The following is a 13,553-nucleotide window of genomic DNA, read 5'->3' as shown; positions in this document are numbered from 1 at the left end:
GTGTGTCTGCCAACTGTAATGCAGGAGTGAAGGAATTAGCTAGCTGGACCATGGATAAAGGTAAACTAGTAAGCTTTATTGTTCTTAAAGACTGGGAAACTAATAGAACACTGTGGATGAAATTGTTGTTTTAAGATGTACATGGAAACCTTTACTAGCTCTATTGGCATGCAACTATCCTACTAATGCCCGCATCAGTGATTAAATGGACGGAGACCTAAATATTACCCATATGTCAAAAGGTTTGATTACAGCCTGAGGAGCTTGACAGCTCAGTGGTGGATGGTGACTTCAAATTAAAGCGGGGCTGCAGGAGACAGCTGAATGGGTGGGGCCAATGGGAATGGGTGTGGCCAATCAGAAAGGGTGGAGCTATGCTCAAAACCGCAACAACTGGAACTTTAATTAAATGCGCTGCCCTGGGTGCCAAACCGTCTTTACAAGAGTCCAATCAAGACAAAATAAAGTGTAGAAGAAAAAATATTTCAATACATTGGCTACATGACAGCTTACTTAATATCTAGATGGAAACACAAAGGTTGTGAGGCATGAAAAAATAAATTACTTGGTAAATACATTACTGGAATGCCAGTCAAAATCAAGTATAAAAAAAAAAAACAAGCAGCACTCAACTCAAACCACTTTTCCTTGCACTGCAGTTCTAATTATAATTTATATTCAGCTTTATAAAATTACCAAGTAACATGCTAAAAGTAGCAATCTCTATGATACCCCCACTTGTAAAAATGTTTCTTATCCAAAAAAGACCTGCTGCCTGACAACTATCTACTTGTTTCATGGGGAAGACATGATCAAAGTAAAAAAATGAACAGCAAACAAGAAACAAGCTCAAGATAAATTGCTTAAAGGATTACTGCACAGGTTATGGACCACACATGATAGATTGGCATTCTATTTAGTTTACGGGTAAAGCCTGCAAAAATGACTGCAAGTCTCCAATAAATGTAATGAGTTTCTGAAAATACTGTAATCCTGTCTTTTATTACAAATACTGTCATATGCATTTCAATACTTAAGGCTTATACATTATCTAGTTGTGTAAATATTCTCTGCATGGCAACAACAAAAAGGCTTTCAATGTTGGTAATTCTTTAACAGTAGGCTTATTAAAGCTTACTTGCATCTTACAATCTCCAACAAGCTTACATGATGGTCATTAAAGCATTGCTACTTAAACACAGAACAACAGGGCACTGCGACAGCATGCATTTCCTGAATAATAAGAAGCATAAATAAACAGTATAAAAATATGACAGAAAACCAGAACATACTGCAAAATCAAGGACAGATGAAAAGCCACTGTTGTACTTGTGTCTACCTTGGATGGGGGAATACTCTGCATACTTACACTGCATAACTGATCCTTGCCTTGCTTGTACACATCCAGAGTCACTACATGGGGGGAGTGGGGTGCAACAAGTAGGTCACAATTTGAAATGTCTCTGGCTGACGGAGGTGGCTCTGACACTTATACCTCTCAACCTCAGAGCAAGAAATCTGGACAAAGCCATAAATAGAAGTGGGACACATGCCCAAAAATAAGGACAATTTTTAAATATTGCTCTTATAAACTTAGAAAGATAATAGAATAGTAGTAGGTCTTGCATTAGTACAAATTTTCTGAAGGGTATGAAATCTGAAACTCAAATGTCTGTCATTATTTTCTAACTTCAGTCTTTAATGATTTGCCACTCATTTGCCGGAAACCACAATTTTATGAAAAACGGACCCAAAATGTGATGCAAAAATATAAAATTGCCCCACAATACAGCTGGGACCTGTCAAATAAGGGGCACATTTTTAATATTAGTACTGTTAACTTGAGCAGCTGACAAAAAATAAGAGAATCTACATGCATTTCTGAAATAAAAGTAATCTATAACTCTGATCATTACAGTTATTTATAATTGTAAACCCTCCATATTTTCTTCCAAAATTGCCATTTTGCAGAGTGATTATTAGGGGGAGAGCAACATTTTGAGCCAAAATTGGGGACGGTTGAGAGGGTTGGATATTCCTAATTCTATAAAGTGATTTATTTGCATGTACCTATCAACCTCTTAATGCAGGAAATCTGGACAAGGCCAAATATATTGGGGGAACATACAAACAGTACTAAAAATTGCTCTTGTATAAACTTAAGACAGTTGATAGAAAAACAGGTCTTGCTTTAGCATGCATTTTTCTGAAGGTTATGACGTCTGAAACTCAATGTCTATCATTACTTAGTGACTTCATTCCTAAATGATCTACCAGAAAACCACAAATTTTATGAGGAACAAACCAAAAATAAGAAGCAAAAATCTATTCATTCTGCAAAAATCTGAACAGTTGAGAGGTATAGTTCAGCCGGGGCTGTCTTGGAGTTTGCTGCCCTTCCCCCCTCACAAAATCATGATCGAATGGAGCCTCCCCCCTGCAGTCATTCCAATGTCCCATTCCTTGGTTATTTTGCCCCATTTACCATAAACACTGTAATGTGCATACTGCTTTACTTCTGCGATGATTTGGATTTGAAAGTTTTATTTTGCATTTTACAGCACAAACACTAATAGATATCTGTTAAACAAAGCAATTCAGTCTCACAATGAAAACAGACTCAGCATTAAAACTTCTCTGCCCTTGAAACTCACATTCATTGAAACAGCATTGAAATCCACATTCAAAGAAAATACATTTTGCCAGTGGCAGATAAAGATTAACTTTGGGCTGTTTTCAAATCATAGGCCCCTTGCACATGAAACATACATGTGCTCTTTGATACACCTTCCTGACTGTATTAAATTATATTCCTTATACAATGCAGTACAGTTGTTAGAGGGCATTTTAAATTTATTGTTTTGAACATTTTTCCAGTAAGCAATGAAACAAAATGCATGCACCAATGTCAAAACTGCCCAATTCAGAACATTTCCATCATAAAAGTCCACTCAAACTTCTATAGTCCACCAGTATCAGTAAATATGCACAATCTCTGAAGAAGTAAAAGTCATCTAAATAATTCCACATTCAAAAAATCTGTAACTAATGAAGAGGTTGCTGCTAGCAAACAACTTTATATTTCATTGTTTCATCTACAAATAAAGTGCCTGTTGCCCTTGAGGAATACATTGCCTACGTTGCATTAAAAAATGATAAGCTAGTAATATTGCAAAAGGGAATGGATGTTAAACTGCTAACAGGTTCATAGTTACTTGGTATCTTTGCTAAAAAGGACTGCAGCATCCACCCCCTTTACAACAGAGTACAGTAATGCATCTACTTACTGTGGGAGTAGAACAAACAGCCTTCTGCATCAAAAGCAATTAGAAGACCTGTTGTGCTATTAGCAATGAAAGCTGAATCTGCATAAGCAGCACTAAACTTTTGTTCCCCTGCAGCTCTCAGCTTCTTGTAAAGTCTACTCGACACTCAGCTGTATCTCTGAACTTTGCAGCAAATCTGGAAAAAGCCAACATTTATGGGGGGGGGGACAATAGCCCACAAACCAGAAATACATTTTAAACATTGCTTGTATAATGTTGGAAAGTTGCTAGAATAAAATGCTACGTTACCACCATACATGTTACTGCCATGTATTGGCCCCATGACCCTGTGCAAAGCAGTCAGAGAAACATACCACTATGCCAAATCATCTGCTTTGTGAAAGAAAGGAAGACTGAAACTTAAATGGCTAGCATTTAGTGAATTCAGTTTTCACTATAGCTGTCAACCTGTTAGCACAAAACACCTGAAAAAAGCTAATAATGGGGGAAATACAGCCCCCAAACATATTCAGTGAATTCAGTTCTCACCATAGCTCTCAACCTTAGCACAAAAAAAACAGGACGAAGCCAATAATGGGGGAACACAGTCCCAAAAATAGGGACAAATTTCAAATATCCATGTTATAAACTTAGAAAATTGCTAGAATAAAATGTTTTGTGTTGCCATGTACTTTCTGAAGAATATGAAGTCTGAAATTCAAATGCCTGTTATTTTTATTTATTTAACATTTAACCAGGAAAGTCTGACTTGGAACAAAAGCCAATTTTCAGCAGAGGCCCAGGGAGAAACACTCAAGACATATGTCTTTGTAAGATGGGAGAACATGCAGACTCCACACAGAAGGCACCCCGGTCAAGAATCAAAACAGAGATCCTGTAGATGTCAGGCAGCAATGTAACCAGTGCACCACTGACTGTGTAAGGCAGCAAAAATACAGAAACCACAGATTTTATGAGGAACAGAACAGAACAAATATGAGGCAAAAATCTGTAATTTTTTTACAAATGGTAGTGGGTAGGGAATTCAGGCCCTTGCCACCTGCACCCAAGGTACAGCATTCAAGCCTGAGGTATTCTCTACCCACCACCATGTGTTCTCTCTAGCCACCAGTATATAGCAACTGGGGCATTTCACACACACACACACACACACACACACACACACACACACACACACACACACACACACACACACACACACACACTGCTTGTAATACAGGGCCTTCCATATATCACTTCACTCCACTCGCTGAGCTATGTCCCATGAAATGTCACCGATCCTGTGGTGAAGTTCTTCCTTCCTGTAAGAACAGGCCAGCCTGCAGACATTGCAGTCCAATCCCTTTCCAGTCTATACAGTTGTAACTAACTGCATAGACTTCTGGGATTATCTTGACTGCTGTGTTTCTAATCCGGACTGCTGCTGAATCAGTCCAGACGTCTGCGCATGTTCTCGACTGGTTCAGCAGCAGTCTGGATGTCGGAAATGGTCTGTGATTTTTGTCCTTATTTTTTATTTTCTTTCTTCTTTCTTTTACAGCTAGGGGGGCTGCAGTCCTGCAGTCCAATAGCATGGGCTGCCCCTGGCTCAAGCCAGAGAAGATTTCCTTTCCTTTCCTTTCCTTTCCTTTCCTTTCCTTTCCTTCCCTCTCCTTTTCCCTTTACATTTCCTTTCCTTTCCTGTCCCTTCCTTACCTTTCCTTTCCTTTTCAGTTCTTTCCTTTCCTTTTCAGTCTTTTCCTTTCCTTTCCTTTCCTTTCCAGTCCTTTCCTTTCCCTTCCTGTCCTTTCCTTTCCTTTCATTTCCTTTCTTTTCCTTTCCTTTCCTCTCCTTTCCTTTATTTTTCTTTCCTTTCCAGTCATTTCCTTTCCTTTCATTCCCTTCCCTTTCCTGTCCTTTCCTTTCCAGTCTGTTCCTTTCCTTTCTTTTCCTTCCCTTTCCTATCCTTTCCTTTCCTTTTCCCTTTACCCTTCCTTATGTTGTAGACAGGGAAAATGCTGGTCAAATCAGTCACCAATGCCACCTATGAGTGGTATGATAGATCTACTGGAGCAGAGATAGTGACCCAGGGACGTGAGCACCGGCTATTGAAGTCACTATTAAAAGTCACTAATCTTCCAACAATATTAGAACTTACCTACAACAAATTGGAAGATTTGCCTCCAACCAACCTTATTGTACTCATCACTACATAACCCTAAAAAACTTGCATTGGTTGGAATTTCTTCACCAGATCCTGCTAACCCAGCTTCTCATGGCTCATGCTGCCTTTCCTGAACCTTCATCTTGTCCCTCTCTCTCTCTCTCTCTCTCTCTCTCTCTCTCTACTCTCATCAAGTCTTACTCACCCCGCCATGCTCTACGTAGCTCTCAACAGAACCTTCTGCAAGTTTATAGGTCTAATAAAAATGTTGGCAAACTACATTACAGCTATTCCGTAGCAAATGCTTGGAACAAATTACCACTAAATATCAGATGTATCACTGACCCTAGAACCTTTAAAATAACACTAAAAGATAACCTCCATAAATCATGGCCATGCTTTTGTAATGACCCAACATCATTCCTGCCTCCTTCTATAAACCAAAATAACATTACTAATCAGTATGTTTTCCTCTTAGTCTCTACTACCATAGTGTTTTACCTGACTTTCCTTAACAACTCCTTCCTACCGGGGGTCTTCTCCTGTCTATATTCTATACGTAACTTCTCTATGTCTCGCCACTTTATATCTTTTCCCTAGCTGGTGACCTCTTCTTTCATTTATTCTTCCTTCGTCTATCTTCCTATTTTTCTTGCAAGTGGCTGCACACTATTATGTCTAACATATTGTACATTCTCATTATGCTGTGTTACCTGAATTAACTGTTAGCTAATTTTTCCTGTAAAATCTTAGTTCTCTGTAATTGTTTTTATCATGATATTTATTGTCTTTTTTTTACTACTGGAGCTTTTCTCCGGGCCTCTGCTGAAAAGGGGCTTTTGCTCAGTCAGACTAACCCAGTTAACAAATGTCAAATGAGTATATAAATAAAATGTGACACCCCAACCCCATGCACAAAAATAGAAGAAGAGTTATAGACGGAAAAACAACTTTCTACAGTGCATAGTATATACAGTTCAGAATAGAGTACAGAAATAATGACACGAGTACATAGTCCAAAAGAGAAAAATATTGTTGAGTAGCAAATGCAAGCTTCTGTAACTTTCTGGGCAACTTAAGAGAAGATTTGTAATGGGCACGGTAGGGTTAATTGCCTGCAAATCTTGAAGGTTTATTATAACATTGTTTTAGTTTGAACTTTAAAATGGACTGTAGATTTTTCAAGCTTGGGGAGCCATAAAGAAAAGAAAGTAAAAGATACACGCTGGCTAGAGTTGTTCTAGTTGGGTTTGCATCTCTCTGGCCAGCCTTATAGACATGGGCATCATGAGGCAATGTAGCAATTGTCTCATGTATACAAGCATGCACTTACTCCTGAAATAAACAAATACTTTATGTGAAAGATGTAGTTACACTATGAAATTGAAGGTAGGACTCTCACATAAGGTCAAATGAAATGCCAAACAGGTTGTCAGCACACACACACTTCCCACACTAAATAAGGACATGACACATAAACCCACATATGTAGAGGTACTCACTAGTAACTTGCAAAAAGATCAGAGGCCTCTGAAATGGAAACCACTTACACACACAACAATGCAAAAAAACAACTATAGGACATAATAACACACACCAGCATCTCAACAAATAAGCCCATAAGCTGTAACACCATAAAACCTAATCTATTGGTCATATGTGACTCCATTGTAAGACACATGAATGTTCTCCTCACCAGGCTGGTTACAGTTAGCTGCAAGTCAGGTGCCAGGATCTGTCAAGTCACTCAAGAACTCAAGTCACTCAACCACAAGTACCGGTCTGACTCCATCATAGTCCATGTGGCAGTGAATAACTTAAGACATACCTCAATGGACTATTTATGGAGAGAGACATGACTGAAATCTCAGGGTATCTGTCACAGGCAGGTATAAGCCTAGCCTTAAGCAGCATTCTACCTTCTCCAAGGATGATGCCACAATACAAAAAAAGGATTGACTTTAACAATTGGCTTAGCTTCTGGTATCAGTCCAAGGATGTCCGATATCTATCAGCCCGGGAAGACATGGTTGACAGGCCTTGCTGCTTTGCTAGAGATGGTCTGTATCTGTTTCCTCTAGGCTTTTGGATACTGCCAAATGAATTACCCACCCCTATTGTGCCTATTTTAGGCAGTGTCAAAATAACCAGCCTACCAACATAACACAATCCTGTCGAGATAAACTCAAAGTACTGCTGCTTAATGCTGTGAGTCTAAACAAGAAACTGCACTGACTGGAAGCACTCCTCACATTGGAAGATGCTGATGTCTGTGCAATAACTGAGACATGGTTCAAATGTGCAGAATGTACCCCAGTCGTGCAGGGCTACAGTGCCTTTCATACATTCAGATCACAAACTGTTCATAACAGAACAAACGGAGGAGGTGTATCCATCTTCATTAAGGATAAGTATGCCTTGATACTGGCCAAACAGTATAACTCTCTTGAGCTACTCCATTTCCAATAAAGTACAGGATAAGACCCCTATCACGACATAGATAGCTACAGGTCCCCATCTTGAACCAGGAAAAGCATACCGCATACCTGGACTTACTGGAGTCATTTGTCATACAGCCGAACACCTTACTCACATTATCAATGCAAATACTCCGGAAAGGCTAGTCAGGACACCCACAAGATGTTCATATGTCCTGGAAGAGTACTCACTAACAAAGGAGAAAATTGCACTTCCCCCACCCTATGTGATGTCCTCACTGGTAAGATCGGACAATAAATCAGTCTTGTTCAATGTAATTCTAAGACCAGATGACCCATCAAGCTCAAAAACCTTTAAGAATTTTTCAAAGGCAAAGTATCTCCTACTAAGTAATGGTATCCAACATTTCAAAGCCCCCTTAAACACAGGTAACATGGACTCCAATGCAAAGGTGTACACCAATGCCCTGTATAACAACTTAAGCACTTGTATAGAATCATCTTTACTTTACTGGATTAAAACGAGGTCTTGCCAAAAGAAAACAAGCCATCCTCGGGGACCCCTAGTATAAACAGGCTATACAACAAGAGAAAGAAACTAATGTCCAAGAACAAGAGGGAACTGGCTCAGTAAATGAAGAAATCCATAGTTAGTTTAAACAAACAAATTACATATATTGTCAAGTCCTCCAAAGTTAATTACGAAGCAAAATTAACCTCCCTAGCCAAGGATAATCACAAGGCATTATTTATCTTTGTCTGAAATCTAATAGAGAATACCCAGCTATGCACTGAACTGGTTGGGGATGGCATCATCCATACTCAACCAGAGGTAGTAGCCAACCTGATAGCTGACAGATTTGGAGCAAACTTCACCCCCTGTCACGTCCAATCACCCCCAAAGTATACCTGCCACCATTCCTCATTATTATCTCAAGAGAGCAGATCATCTCTGTGCTCTCCAAGGCCACAAACACAGCATCAATGGGACCAGATAACATTCCAGGTTGCCTTTTAAACAACTTAAAACATAACCTAGCAGACCCACCTTGATCCCTGTTTAAACAAAGCCTGTGAACTGGCTCTGTTTTGGTGAAATGGAGGACAACAATGGTAACCCCTCTGCACAAAGGGAGACCATCAACTAACCCTGGGAATTATAGGCCCATAAGCTTGACTGCCCTGGTCTGCAAGGCCTTGGAAAGAATCTTCATGGACCTTATTAACAAGAATATACATGATATCCAAACTCTGGACCCAATCCAGTTTGGATTCATTAAAGGTACAACATGCCTCTTAAACACGGTTGACTTCTTTGAGAAAGTCAAAAAAGCCCTGAACAAAGAAAAGACGGTGCATATCACCTAACTTGACCTAGCGAATGCATTTGATACAATCCCCCACTCAGGTATTATAGAGAAACTCTCCCAGTTGAGAATTAACCCCAATATCACCAGACGGGTATACAACTGACTCACTGACAGGACACATAATGTCAAAGTGAGTGACTTCATCTCTAGCAAAAGACAATCACCAGTGTACCACAGGGTACACTGCTGGGTCCCATACTGCTCTGAATTTATTTCTCAGAAGTCCAGACAAACTTGGATGGCCTGGGACTAACCAAGTTCACTGACAATTGCTTTTTTGAAGCAATCATTTAGTTCCCCCAATGATGTTAATATACTGCAGACAGGAATGAAGCAGACAAATGACTGGTGCTAAATACATGGATTAAAGCTAAATGCAAAAAATGTATTATTATCCCCTTTGGGAAAGCTGATATGCCTGCTAATTATATTATACACAGCACCCCCCCTAAGTGTAGACCCAGTGGTTCATGATTTGTGTACTCAGGTTGATAGCAACCTGAACTTTGACCACCACATATCTATGGTAGTAAGAAACCATTCTTTGTGGCACATTATAAGTAAAGGCATCACATCTAGATCTAAGAATGTTCTAATTCCATTATACTCATCCCTCATCAGACCAGTAATTGAGTACAATGTTCCCTTTTGCATGTACCTCACCAGAAACCTGCAACAACGTAAAAGACTACAGAGGCTTCTCACCTAGAAATTACAAGGTACACAAAACAAGTCTTACGTGGATAGACTGAAAGCTTTTTCACTGTATTCTGTCTCTTACAGGTTGCTAAGGGGTGAGCTGTGCCTGGCTTAAAGAGCAGTCTCTAATCTAGCCCTGATGGAAATCCTACACCTTTGTAAATCAAACTGCATGAGGGTCACTTGCTTCAGGGATCTTAACCTATCCTCTGACATGAACAGGTTATGCTGAAGCAATAGATACATCTCCAAGAGACTGCCACTTCTCTGGAATAAGCTTCCAGTTCACATGAAACAGAGCCCCTCCTTGATCTTTTTCAAATGCAACCCAGCTCAATGGATGGGTGACTGCAAATTCACTTCTGGGGTGGCACCCATGTTTCTCCTGGACAGAGAAAGCCAGTATTCATAGGATCATAGGAGGTTACTAGGATAATGGCCCTGGGGTCCTCACAAGCCTAGCCAAGTTTTAACCCATGTCCCTTTAGTATCAATGCTATAAGCAGACCTAACTCAACATCTACTACCCCTGTCCAGAAAAGATGCAGGTGAGACCTCTGGGCTGAATTTATGGTAACCCAACCAATCATCCAAATTATGCTTAAAAAGGGTCAATGATGGGCTCTGCTTCACCTGAATTGGCAGCTTGTTACAAACTACAGGCAGCCTTTGGAAGATGAATCTTTCTCTTCAGTAAGTCCTGCTGATGCAGCATTTCAGGTTATGATCACTAGAGTGAGTGCAACAAGTGCCATTTGACTTCTGAATGCGCGGCATTTCCATCAGGGCTGGATCTGAGGTTGCATTATATGCAAGGCAAAGATCTCCCTTGAGCAGTCTTTACAACACAGAGTATAGGTTGATAGCCTAGTACTAATCTATGAACCTATAATACCCTAACTGTCCTTGTGGGCAATTTTAAGCCTAGCCAATTATCCCCTGTGAGAATCAAACACTGTACCTTGTGTATGCAAGGCAAACACCTTAACCATTATGCCAACTTCCCACTCAGACTCTTCCCACTCTGCCAGGTATTGAACCCAGGACCCTCTGAACTACAATCAGAACAACACACTGCTAGACCAAATCAGCTCTTAAAGACAACTCTGCCAAGTCTCAAACCCAGGGGTGTATATCATATAGCAACAAAAGAGCACAGCCAAACCACCACGACTGTTCAGGATAAACACTCCTTAAGCATACGATTCGTCTTGCCTACATAGTAGGCGTTGCATGCTGTGCAAAAAGCAAAATATATTAGATTCTTAGTTTTACAATCAGCGTAGTGTGTAGCCACTCAAAGTTTGGAGCCATATGAGTGTATTTAAAGCAGGAGTGCACATATTGACACGCTGTGCAATTCCTGCATATATAAGTACCTTTCCTTTGTGACATCTTGTTATAACTATTTTGTCTATCTAAATAACATAGTTGACGCTTAAGATTTTTCTTATTCTTAAAGGCAAACCTAGGTGCATCATCCAGTAATCCATCTAGTTCACATATAATCTTTAAAATATTCCAGTTCCGTTTAAATACATCACAGAATGTTCCAATATCCCCAGTATATGTGAGAGAAATCTAAGTTTATTTTGTTCACTAGGGTCATGCCCTATATTTTGATCTATTCTATCCATAAACAGAGGTTAACCTCTGGAAGACCTCTCTGCCATTAATTCAGATACCTGTTTACAAAACATCTTATGTGAATAACCTCTATCTTTGAATTCACTCCCCAGATCATCAAGCGCTAACTGAAGTTGGACATCATCATTACGCAGTTTCATAGTTCTAAGAATTTGTCCTCTTACTACATTTTTACTGACAAATTTAGGGTGCATGCTGCTGCTATGCAGCAGTGCATTTCTCCTAGTCGGTTTCCTGTATATGCTAGTCTGAATACCTAAGATGTCACTTTTCTTAAGTTTAATGTCCTGCTTTAAATACACTCATATGGCTCCAAACTTTGAGATAGTGGCTACACACTACACTGATTGTAAAACTAAGAATCTAATATATTTAGTTTTTTGCGCAACATGCAATGCCTACTATGTAGGCAAGACGAATTGCATGCTTAAGGAGCGTATTCAAGAGCATTATATGGATATCAATACTCATAAAACTACCAGTGCTCTTTATAAGCACATAGCACAAGAAGGTAATTCACACATTTTTAAATTTTTTGTTTTGGATATTTTATCAGAAGGGAAGAGAGGTGGTGACATTAAGAATCACACCGAAACTTTAGAACAAAAGTGGATTTTTAAAAGTATTTGTGTTTCTTCCTACTTTATTTTGCTTTTGCGTCATCTTAAAAGTACTCAATTGTATTTATTACTGCTTGGTGTAACTCATTCTAAGCCTTTTAGTTTAAGCACTTGGGCTTCAGACCAGTTGTTTTACATTAAGAAGGTTTGTGGTCTGCACTGTAGTGGCAGAACAGGTAGCTTACATCCTTCTAAGTTGGGAACTGCTGATTGAGGGCTCAGTGTCTGTTATTCTAAAAGTGTATTAATTCTGGTTTAAGCACTTGGGCTTCAGGCCAGTTATTTTACATTAAGAGGGTTTGTGGTCTGCACTCTTGTGGGAGGAGAGGCTGGACTCTGCCCTTCTGAGCTGGGAATTTCTGGTTAAAGGCTTATAGTGCATGCATATTTGAACTATTTCTTACTGAAATTGGTACGCCTTGTTTGCTGTAGCATAGACTAGATCCAGGCCTGCTGAATATAGCTTTGTTTGTATAACTTGAGCACTAATCCAGGCATTCTTTAAAGTATTCAATTGTATTTATTACTGCTTGGTAGTAACTTCATTAAAGTGTAGCTATCATTCTAAGTCTTTTGGATTAAGCACTTGGGCTTCAGACCAGTTGTTTTACATTAGGAAGGTTTGTGGCCTGCACTGTGGTGGCAGGGCAGGTAGCTTACATCCTTCTAAGTTGGGAACTGCTGATTGAGGGCTCAGTGTCTGTTATTCTAAAAGTGTATTAGTTCTGGTTTAAGCACTTGGGCTTCAGGCCAGTTATTTTACATTAAGAAGGTTCGTGGTCTGCACTCTTCTGGGAGGAGAGGCTGGACTCTGCCCTTCTGAGCTGGGAATTTCTGGTTAAAGGCTTATAGTGCCTGCATATTTGAACTGTTTCTTACTGAAATTGGTACACCTTGTTTGCTGTAGCATAGACTAGATCCAGGCCTGCTGAATCTAGCTTTGTTTGTATGTTTGTTGTCTGTTTGCTTATTTCCCTGAAATGCTAATAACACCTAAAACACGGCTTTTCAGTGCTTCTGTGGATCCCTAGTGATATCTGCATTGCTTACTCTACTTATTTCCTTGTTTCACTTGAAAGAAAGTTACTGTTTGTCATTTTTGCATTTAAGTTACCTGTGACACATTGCATTTAAGTTACCTGGCACTTGCTCACTAAAGCAATTATATAAGTCAGCACTAAAAAATTAAAAGCACTACACACTCACAAACTCCCCTTGAGTACCTTGTTACCCATTGGCCCTTTTTTTCAATTATAAAGGAATTCCCAATACTATTCTAGCATGTCCAAAAGTCAGTTGTCAATCTCCTCTCCAGTCCAGCTGGTGAATCTGGGAATCTTGAGGCAATG

Source organism: Protopterus annectens, chromosome 11.part0 (assembly GCF_019279795.1).
Source record: "Protopterus annectens isolate FY-2018-M chromosome 11.part0, PAN1.0, whole genome shotgun sequence".
Lineage (NCBI taxonomy): Eukaryota > Metazoa > Chordata > Ceratodontiformes > Protopteridae > Protopterus > Protopterus annectens.
This window is presented reverse-complemented; position numbering follows the sequence as displayed.